The sequence below is a fragment of the Ailuropoda melanoleuca genome, chromosome 2 (assembly GCF_002007445.2).
Source record: "Ailuropoda melanoleuca isolate Jingjing chromosome 2, ASM200744v2, whole genome shotgun sequence".
Taxonomy (NCBI): Eukaryota; Metazoa; Chordata; class Mammalia; order Carnivora; family Ursidae; genus Ailuropoda; species Ailuropoda melanoleuca.
Window position 1 is genome coordinate 99,466,420 of NC_048219.1, and position 10,396 is coordinate 99,476,815.

Below are 10,396 nucleotides of genomic sequence, written 5' to 3' on the forward strand. Positions count from 1 at the left end.
AGAGCATTCTCCCGACCTCCAGTCTCCTCTCCCTCCGCCTAACTGCCGCCCATGTGTGTGTCCGGCTGGAACTTAACGGTCCCAAAACAGAATTCTGGATTCTTCCTGCCCTGCTTCAAGTCTGCTCCTTCTCCGCTATTCCCCACCTAGTAGTTACTCAAGTAACTAGTCGTCTCCAAGTTATTAGTAAAGCCAAAAACCTGGGAGTCATCTCTGATTCCCCTTGCCTCTTCCCCCCAACTCAGTTCATGCCCAATTCTACTGGTTCCCTCTCCAAAACCCATTTCAAATCCATTCACTTCATCTCTGCCGTACCCTAGGCCCGGGCACCAACCACTGAATGGCCACAACTTCCTAAATGTCTTGTCATGGCCACTTGAGCCCCTCTTCATCTATTCTCCACATAGCCCCTGCAGTGAATTTTCCAAAAATGCAAATAAAAGTGTGCATAAAGCCCTTTCATAGCGCACCATGAATAAAATCCAAACCCGCTGTTCACCATGGCCTACAAGACCCTACCCAAACCTTTCTTTCCCTGGCCTGCTTTGCCTTCCTTCCGTTCCATGACTATGCCCAGTGCCTTCCTACCTAGGACCCCTTTCACAGTCTACTCTCCTCTTGTAGTGCTTTTAGGGAGACCTGAAGCAAGAGGAAGCAAGCGATGTACAGTCAAGTAACTGAAGAACCCCTGGGGCCGCTTGGAGAAGAAAGAAAGACAGAGGCCACCATGAGATGAAATGACATGGGAAAGGAATGGGCCAGATTATTTAAGACCTGGTAGGCCCAGCAGTTTAGGGATTTTAGACTTTCTACTGAGGGCACTGGAAAGCCACTGAAGTGCTTTAAGCAAACCGGTGACACAATGAGACCTGCATGTTGAAAAGCTCACTCTAGCGAGAGTGTGGAGAAACAGAAGGGCCAAGAGCGGATGTGGGAGATACAGCAGGCCAGAGACAAGGGTGGCCTAAGAGCATGACAGCAGATGTGAGGAAAATGGCTAGATGTCAGAACTATCTCGGAGAATGTGACACTATGATTTATAAGAAATCGATACCTGCTCCTTCAGATGGCCAAAATATATGTCTCACATATATTTGGTCTGCAAACAGTTTCTCTCACAGATGCTCAAACCCTTGGAATTTCCATAATGCTAAGGGCAATGGGAGCATCTTTTGTTAGAATGTGTGGTCTCTTGTCCTCAACTCCTGAAGAACTTCAAGCCATAAAGGTGAAATGAGTCTTGTTATTCATAAACAAGGCCTTTCTACCACAACCGGGTTTGTGCTAATGAGGTGACCTTTAGACCACCCAGGACAGGTGCTGGTTGCCAGAGGAACCAACCTCCAATAGGGGGTTAGAACTTTCAGTTTTATCCCCTGACCTCTGGGGAAGGGAGAGGGGCCGGAGGTTGAATCAATCACCAGTGGCAATGATTTCATCAATCCTGTCTAGATAATGAAGCCCCCATACAAACCAGAAAGGAGGTTCGGAGAGCTTCCAGGTTGGGGAACCAGACAGAATACTTCCATGTGCCACCATGGTGGGCCCCCAACTCCATGAGGACAGAAGCTCCTTTGTTCCACACCTTACCCTATGTATCTCTCCGTCTGGCTGATTCATATCCTTTAATATCTCTTGTAATAAAGTGGTAATCTAGTGAGTAAACGGGCTTCCTGAGTTCTGTGAGGCGCTGTAGCACATTATCAAACCCAAGCTGGGGGTTAGGAAAATCTCTCCGGCTTAGAGCGGGTCAGTCAGAAGCCCAGGTAACAATCTGCACTTGCAACTGACATCTGAAGTGCAGTGCGGTCTTGCGGGGCCAGGCCCTTCACCTATAGACTCTGATGCTGTCCCCAGGTAGATAGTGGCAGAATCGAGCTGAAATGTAGACACTCAGCTCATGTCAGAGAACTGTGCAGTGGTGCCGGAAAAACCACATACCCCGCCTTGGAATTCGGTACTGAACCCCTTTAGACATGAAAAAATGGCAGAACTTAATGAATGAACACCATAATTTTAGATTTTAAAAAGGCTTAACATGCAAGTATGAGTAGAGGTCCAACCATGACTAAATCCACTACTCAGAAGGGATCAGCTAATCTACACTCCAGGACCCTCCACTGAGCCTTTCCTGTTTTTCCAGGCGGAGTGGGGTGGAAGGAAGGAGAGGACAATAGGAGAGGCAGGATGAAAGAAAAGAAAGATACTAGCTACAAATGAGGGTAGCGAATGGGAAAAAGGCCAAAAATGGGAAGAAAGGAAACACAAGCTGTGCTGAGTGTCCAGTCTGCCCAGTGACGACTCTAGCAACCTTCAACTGGGCTGGGATGAACAAAAGCCATTCTCACCAGCCTTCGCTTTCTGAAGTTACATTTTAACATGATTTATGAACTCTCTCGTTCTAAATATGCCTCATTCCAAGGATATTTGTTAAATGACAATACTACAATCACAGAAGTTTCAGAGATGGAAAGGAACTCGGAGGTCATTTAATTAGGCTTTGGCTCAGGATGCCTCTTCTCTCCACCTCTAGACACTTCAGGAAGATTTCATGTAGAAGCTAAAAGAATAAAGTCCTTCTGTCCAGGTGGATAATTAAAAGGTAGTAAGTTCTCAAAAGAGAAATGAAAAAGTGCTGGCCAAATAAATATTGTCCAAAGATTTAAAATAATTGGGGGAGGGGGCAGGGTTTAGGTTCTCCAAGATTTTTTTTTTTAGCTACTTTGCCAATGAGTTTTATTTTTAAAAAATACACAGATGGGGACACCTGGGTAGCGTGGTCGTTAAGCATCTGCCTTCGGCCCAGGGCGTGATCCTGGCGATCTGGGTTCGAGCCCCACATCAGGCCCTTCCGCTAGGAGCCTGCTTCTTCCTCTCCCACTACCCCTGCTTGTGTTCCCTCTCTTGCTGGCTGGCTCTCTGTCAAATAAATAAATAAATAAATAATCTTAAAAAAAAATACACAGATAATTAATGACTAATTTTAAGCTGTTCATCAAGGAGCTCGTTTTGGCAATAATTTTTTAACCAATTTGTTTTAGGGTTAAAAAAAAAGAACTCAGCTGTTGCATTTGGTTTAGGGATCAGCAAGATTTAAATTTCTAATTTCCAAAGCTACTGCATATTTGGCTAATTAATTCTAGCATCTGACAACGAAGAACCAGAAGAAAGAACATAAAGTTAAAAGTCTAATATTAAAAGTTTCTAAAATGGTAGAAACTCCAGCTGCATTTTATTCTCCTGGAGTACATACTTTAGTAAGCATGTGAAACAAAGATTCTTCTCAATAATGTCTGGTCTAAAGCTTCAAAAGGAAATCTGGTAGCCTCCGACAATGTCAAGGGACCTCAAGCTTCCCTCCTGCAGTCCCATTGTACCCCGTTCGGTCTATGTGCCAGTAGAAGGGATGATATGTCACCTCCAAGACTAGATGCAAAGATACCACACTTCTCATCTTGATTGTCCGCTTTCTCTCTCTCCCTCTCTCAGATCACTTGCTCTGGGGAGAAACTTAGTTACCATGTCGCGAAGAGTCCTATGGAAAGAGGCCCACATGGTGCAGCACTGAAGCTTCCAGCCACCAGCCATGTGAGTGAGCCAACTTAGAATCACAGTCTCCAACCCCAGTCAAGCCTTCAGATGACAACAACCTCAGAAGAAACCCTCAGCCAGAAGCACCTGCCAAGCCGCTCCCCGATTCCTGAACTTCAGAAACTGTATGAGATAATATATGTCTCTTGCTTGAAGCTATTACATTTGGGGTAATAGAGTACACAGCAGAAAACTCATTCAAGACAGACAAACTACAGAGGTGGCCAGCTACACAGGACCAAACCACTATAGTTCCTTCAACTCATGCCATATACTAAGTAAAATTACAGAGCTTGTCATGTTTTCCTTTGGATTGGACCTCACTTGAAATTTTCGGTCAATTCCCAGTTTGGTGGGCCTAGAGTACACTATAGCAAAGTTGTCCACAAACCCTGGCAAAAGCAACAATGACGATATATTAGCAATTATCGATTAACAGTGCCATTTCCTGCATTTAGATTTCAATTTTTTTCAAAAAGCATGGACTCCCCAAAGATTCATTGACACCCACCACAGAGAACACTCACAGAAATTATAGGCAATTCCTTTTTTTAAGAGTAACATAAACTTGAAATACCGTCCCTCTCTGACTTTCCACTTCCACATTCTTTTCAACTTTCTTCCCACTCTCACCCATCCAAAGCCTCATACACCCTCTTGCCTACTGGCCCCTCTCCTTTTTGAAACCTTTAAGAATATGTACACATATATGCCTTATATTTGTATTCCTAAGTAATCAAAAGCACTGAGGAGCTAAAGGAGCCAGTTCATGGCCAACCTCCAAGGCCAGGTATGTTAGACCAGTGGGTCTGCGCCGAGTGGATACCTGATGCTCAATAAATGTGAATTTCCCTCCTCTTCCTTACCCACCTCCCCCGTGATTAGGGAAGTGTTCCATTTTCTCTGGTAGTCTGGTCTCTCTGATTCAGACTTCTCAACAACACATACTCACTTGAAAAAAAAAAAATCTCAAGCGTCTTGCATATCTAACAGCAGGGGCTGTTTGTTTAGAAGTAATTGGAGCCAATGAAAAGTGGGATTCTCGCCTATCATCTTGAGACAAGTTACACTGGGAACATTAGGAGAGTTCACCAAGATCTCTTCCAACACTGTTGTTATACTGTCTCCAAATTTAGCTTTCAGAAAAGTCTCCACTGATGTTTCTAACTTCCATAAATTCCATGAGTGGAGAGGAATTTAGTAACTGAATGCCAACAGGCATTGTGGGATTGGGCGATGTGGCACAACGGATTACCTCAACTCTCTGGTTTACAAATTTCCAGAGTCTCGACCCATTTCCAGCCAAGGCAAGAAACTTCAAGAATTAAGCCAAAATTCAAAACTTTTTTACTTCTTCCACCTTCCACCAACACCCGTTTAGATCCCATTTGACGTTCGAATTCTTGTCTTCCTACCTATGTGTCTTGGTTCCATATTCACAAAGTCCTGGGAAAGTTTCTACCACAAAGGAAATCTTACTGAGATCCCAGATCCCCACTGTTTCCAATGGGAAATACCATGAAAAGAAAAGGAAGGAAAGACTCAGATATAGTCAGAAGAATGTAGACGAGGGGACAGGACTAAAACCACACACAAGGAATGTGTATGCCTGGCCTTATTCCTACCCCCACCTCCATCCCACCCCCACTACCACAAAGAACACCTTCAACATTCCTAACTTCATGTCATCCTAACAGGTAGGGGAAACTATTGCCAACTTCTCACCGCTGTGGACTCCCCAGCTCAGACAGGTGAAAAGTCATACTCAAGATCCCACCACTAATAAAGTTTCAAAACCAGATTCAAATCTAGGTCTTCACACCCTGACCTCTTTTTCTTCCCTATATCCAATGCCACCTCCACAGTCACTCCATTTCTGAGAACTTCCATGTTCTAATTCTATCGCTCCGGGCTTAACGAACATGGCCTTCACCTGTTTGGGGCTTTGATCCAAGAACTTCGAACATGGCCTTCACCTGTTTGGGCTTTGATCCAAGAACTTCGAGCTCAGCTGTAGAAGGTGGGTCATTTACACATCTAAAGGATACACTATAGTCTTTGACAATCAGCACCCACTACCCATCCTCAAAACTTAGAAAGAAATGAGGTTAGAAAGCTGGACCAAAGCAGAAAGTTGCCTGGTCTGCAAAGGTTGAAATCATCTCACAGGGAACGTAAATCAACAATCAGCCAAGTCTCTTCCAGGGGCAATTCTAAAGCAGTCCGCCAGCCACAAGAACTTCTCCCCAGAAGACTCACCTGATAACAATATCAAAGCTCCAACGTTTCCAATATTCATCTGTAAATTAGCACAGAAAGGACACTGCTCAAACAAGCAGTCTGGGCACAGCTATCTTTGCCACTAGCAGTTCTGAACCAACCACGACCCAGATAACCTTACATACCTACAAGAGGGCAGGAAAAGAGGAGTGGAAACCTGGTCCAGCCAAACAGTTCAAGTCTGTGGTGCTTCCTATTAGAAGCCACATTCAGTGTCAGCCTCTATCAGAAAGGAACTAAAGGGTGGGGGCTGGAGGGGGGCGGGGGGAAGAAACAACTTTAGGCTCACTTGCAAGACAGGACCAAAAACAGACCAAACAACTTTTGGAACACGGCCCCGGTTCAGTCCAAGTTCTTAGGGTACTAATAAGTTTTTGCAACACTGTAATAGCTCTTACCCTGCCCACAGCGTCAACTAAGGAACTGAGGAAGTGGACCATCCTCGGGCTGGAGGCCCGAAAGGGCAGGAAGTGGAAGCAGAGGCCATTTGTGGGAAAAGGGAACGAGCGGCGAAAAGGGAGAGGCTGGGGCGCCACCCCCATTTCCTCAGCCCCGGGCCGGTCTCGGAGGTTTTCTCCAGGGGACCTGCCGGGGCCAAAGGGAGCCGTCGACCCCGCGTCGCCCTCCGCCGCCCTCCACAGCGTGCACGCAGAGCGCAGGGCGGCAGCCGGCCACAGAGCGCGGGGCGGCGCACCCCACCGCCCCAGCCCGCGCCCTACCCCGCCCGGAGCGGGCCTGTCGGGGTGCGGGCACACTTACCTGGGACCCGTCCCGCGCCGCCTCGGCCGCCCGCACCCGGTCCCGCCGCTCTTAAAACTACCCCGCCCTCTCCTTCGCCTCCTCCCGGGGCCGGACCCCAGCAGTCCCCTGCCGATTTGTCATTGAGCAGCCCTGCTCGCTTCCCCGCCCCCGAGCGCGCCCCCGGCGTCGCCTAGGCAACCCCGCCTCCCGAGAGAGCGCGCTTTCCTTCCGCTCCCGCCCTCCCCCTGGAGGCCACGCCTACCGAGAGCGTGCTGACCAATCCAAAGTGGGTCTGGGAAGCTGGGGAGGGGGCTCTGCCAGTGAGAAGCCGCCGCAGGCGGGAGGGGCGGGCTCCGCACGCCTGCCCCGCCCACCTCCGCTTCCTCCTCCTGCTGGGGCCGGACTCGCTGCGCGTGACCGCTGCTGCAGTGAGGAGTCGAGTTGGTCCGGGGACTCTGGGCGTGGGCGGATGGACGGCGCTCCAGTCGTGGATTTAGGTCAGAGCGAGGCCAAACTAGTGGAAAGCAAAAGGGAAGGGCAGACCGATATAGAAAAAACCAAAATTACGATGCGGCGCGGGCGTGTCTCAGGGTCCAGGCGGCTTGTCAGGACGCCGGCCGGGACACCTGAGGCCGCGGGACTTCCGCCTGCCTCCACGACTCGCTTGGCTAAATGACATCCCATTAGCGGTAACGGAGTGACTTGACCAGTGCCTAGCAATAACTTGATCCAGATCACATACAAGGGGGGAGAATCCTAACCCCAGGTTCCCTGAGGCAGGAAGTGCAGTAGGCAACCTCACGGACAGGTTTTTCTCCCACATCCTGCCCCCGTCATTGTCCTCCAAATACAGGAAACTTGTTATTTTCTATCCAAATGCGGTTTTCTCTCGGCTTGATTTTCCTAACTATCACCCCCTCCCTAGAGCTGAATCCTCTCCTACCCCCTTCATCAGGATTTGTGGCCCCACTGACCCTCACATGGCCCGTCGCACTATATCCCAATTGTCTAAATGCCTGCCTCTAAATCTCCAGGGATGGACACTCTCTTGTTCAACTTGATATCCACAGCAGCTAGCTCATTCTTTCCTTGTTAATAATTATACATGAAGATACTGGTGTATTATATGAGAGGCTTTGTGCCTTGATTAGATTGGCCTGTAAAAGCAACTAACAGATGCAAGCCCTCCACCAACAGCTGTATCAAAAAACGCACAGACGCTTTACCTTAGTCTTCAATAGCAGGCTTCACAAAACACATGTAACTGGAAGAGTATCCTAGTGTTAGACTACCTTAAATTTTCTGTTTTATCTTTCTCATACACATCAAAGACTTATTGCGTGCTAAGTATATGGCAGAAACGCTGCTAGGAGAAGAAGAGGTGTCTCAAAAAGGAAGTTCTCTAGTATTTATAACCTAGAAGGGGAATCAGACCCAAACCTCTTCTTAGGGAGTAAGGATTAAGTGCACAGATTTTGGAATCAGAAAGCATAGGTTCAAAGGAGGACTCTACCATATAACTAGCTGTTACTTTAGGAAGTTACTTAACCTCTGTGGGCCTCAGTATCCCCAGCTGCCCAGTAGGAGCGGGCCCTCCACTAGGAACTGGGGAGTGCTACGATCTTGGTGAGGACTCAATAAATGTTACCTTAAAGAGTGATTGCCACTGGAGGCTACGACGTATACTCAACCCAGCGACAGCATTTCCACCCAAGGCCTGTGATATCTGGGAGCGTATGACACCACCATTTTGCCGCCAATGCTGTGTGCAGCCTGGTGGAAAGGAGCTGCTGTCATGATGCCATTTTATCCAATGGAAGTTTAGACAGGGGAGCTGCCCGTAGCATCCTGCCCAAGTGAAATGAGTAGTTCAGGGAACAAGATCACGGTCATAGGCAGACGAGGGTTTTCCCATCTCTACACCCACAGCAATCACAGGAGAATCTCTCACTTTTCCTGGGGTGTGTAACTGCCATTCCTTTGTATCACCTGTCTACCGGGCCTCAGCCTCAGTACTCTGGGATTCTGAACTTTACCAATAGGATCATCTATTCAGCCCCTGGATATGCCAGGCCCTAGCTGAGTGTGGTAGGTTCAGGGGATAATGGCAGGACTCTTTTGGAGGGGCTGTCCCCCAGCGCCAGAACATGCCCCACCAGAGAAAGAGCATTGGCTGACCCTGGCTGCATCTGCCTCGAGGACTGCTCGTGTTAGGCCTCAAGATCCTCTTGTCTGCTGAGCTGCTCTTGAGGGACCTCTGCCTCCCAGCAGAGCCAGGGGCCTGAGCAACAGCAATACAAGATCCCGCAAGGTCCCTCTAACCCTTTGCAGCTATGGAAAGAACATTCTAGACACTCCCTCCTTCAAAAGTATTTACTGCGTATTGTGTGAAACTTTAGTGCTGTTTAACTGGGCACTGGGTAGGATGGAACTTTCTAGCTCCCTTTGTTGGGCGAGGCTCTGTGACTGGCTCTAACCAATGCCTTGTGAGTGGAAGTCATTTGGGGGCCGGAGAACTTATTTGCCAATGCGAGACCCTCCCTAGCTCTTGTCTCTATGGTATGGCCGCTATGAATGTTTGGGTGGTGGCTGCTCCGTCGGCCTGGGACCCTCCGATGTACACAGCGCTGCCCCTGCCAACCCGTGGTGACATTTAGCATGACCGAGAAACAAACCTGTGTGGGTTGAGGGCACTAAGATTTGGAAGTTGTCTGTTACTGCCTATAGCCTAGCCTGCTCTGATACAGAGGCCTAAAGTATGCTAAGCTGGGGACTCAGGGGTGAACAGCTCAGAGAAGGGAACAGGTAATAAACCAGTAGACAAACAGGCACGTCAGCGGGTATGAATTGTGTCCTTACAAATTAGTTGAGACTGGGTAGTGAAAAAAGGTCTCTGTTAGAAGGTGACATTTAAGCTATGCCCTGAGGGGTAAAAAGGAATCAGTCTCAGAAAAAGGCTGATGGAGAGGGGAAGCAGAGCGGACTGTCTCAGGCAGAGGAACAAGCATGCACAAACTCCCACGGCAGAAAGAGGCTTGGTCCTCTTAAGAACAGAGGGCAGACCCCGGGAGGGGTGCCGTAAGCAGGGGGAAGTGAGGCCACACAACGATAGAGAGGGAGGTGGGAGCCTGATTAGGTGGGGGCTTCTAGGTGATGATAAGGGACTGGAATTTGCTCCAAGTGTGACGGAGAGCTACTGAGGGGGTTCAAGCCAGGAGGGTGACATGTTTGATTCAGGTTTTAAAAAGACCACCCTGGCTGTTGTGTGGGAAATGGGCTGCAAGGGGCAGATCTGGGAATGGAAGTAAGGAGGCTGTTCCAGGAGTCCAAGCGGAGCGGGGTCCACAGGAGCAGAGGCTAGAAGGGTAATCTGCCCTCAGATAATAGGAGATGTGGGGAGACTGCAGCTGGAGGGGAGCAAGAGAGCTGATGACTAAACCAGGGGTTTCTCCTGCCAAATCCCAGAGGAAGCAGGGGCAAGTTGGAAGCCAGGCTCCCCCAGAGGTGCTTTGCCCCCAGGAAGATAGTGCTCAAAAGCCAGGCAGGAACGGGGGGCGGGGGTTGAGGTGTGGAGCAGACAGCTGACCAATTTCCTAGGACATCGGCTAGCATCAGAGACTTTCCCATGAGTCTGCAGTGTATCTAACAGATGGTATTACTAGACAGAGGCTGACAAGCTCCAACATCCTGTGAGCATTTGATACTTGGTGTCCACCTGGATCGGAAAAGAAAGGGCACCACCAATCTATGGATGGAAAAACAAAAACCATTCTTCCCTACTGAG

The 10,396-nt window shown here is 48.7% G+C and overlaps 1 protein-coding gene across 2 annotated transcripts in view; it reads right to left on the minus strand.

Moving 5' to 3' along the window:
• Positions 1-6,796, minus strand: part of RALB (RAS like proto-oncogene B) — a 45,737-nt gene extending 38,941 nt beyond the window's left edge. The window contains exon 1 of one of the 2 annotated variants that reach the window (XM_034654395.1): positions 6,631-6,796. The gene's annotated coding sequence lies outside the window, so the exon portion shown is untranslated. Of the gene's footprint in view, positions 1-5,850; positions 5,873-6,630 lie in introns of those variants that run through there. The other variant, XM_019797890.2, reaches the window with a different exon arrangement.
• Between the last annotated feature and the right edge of the window lie 3,600 nt (positions 6,797-10,396).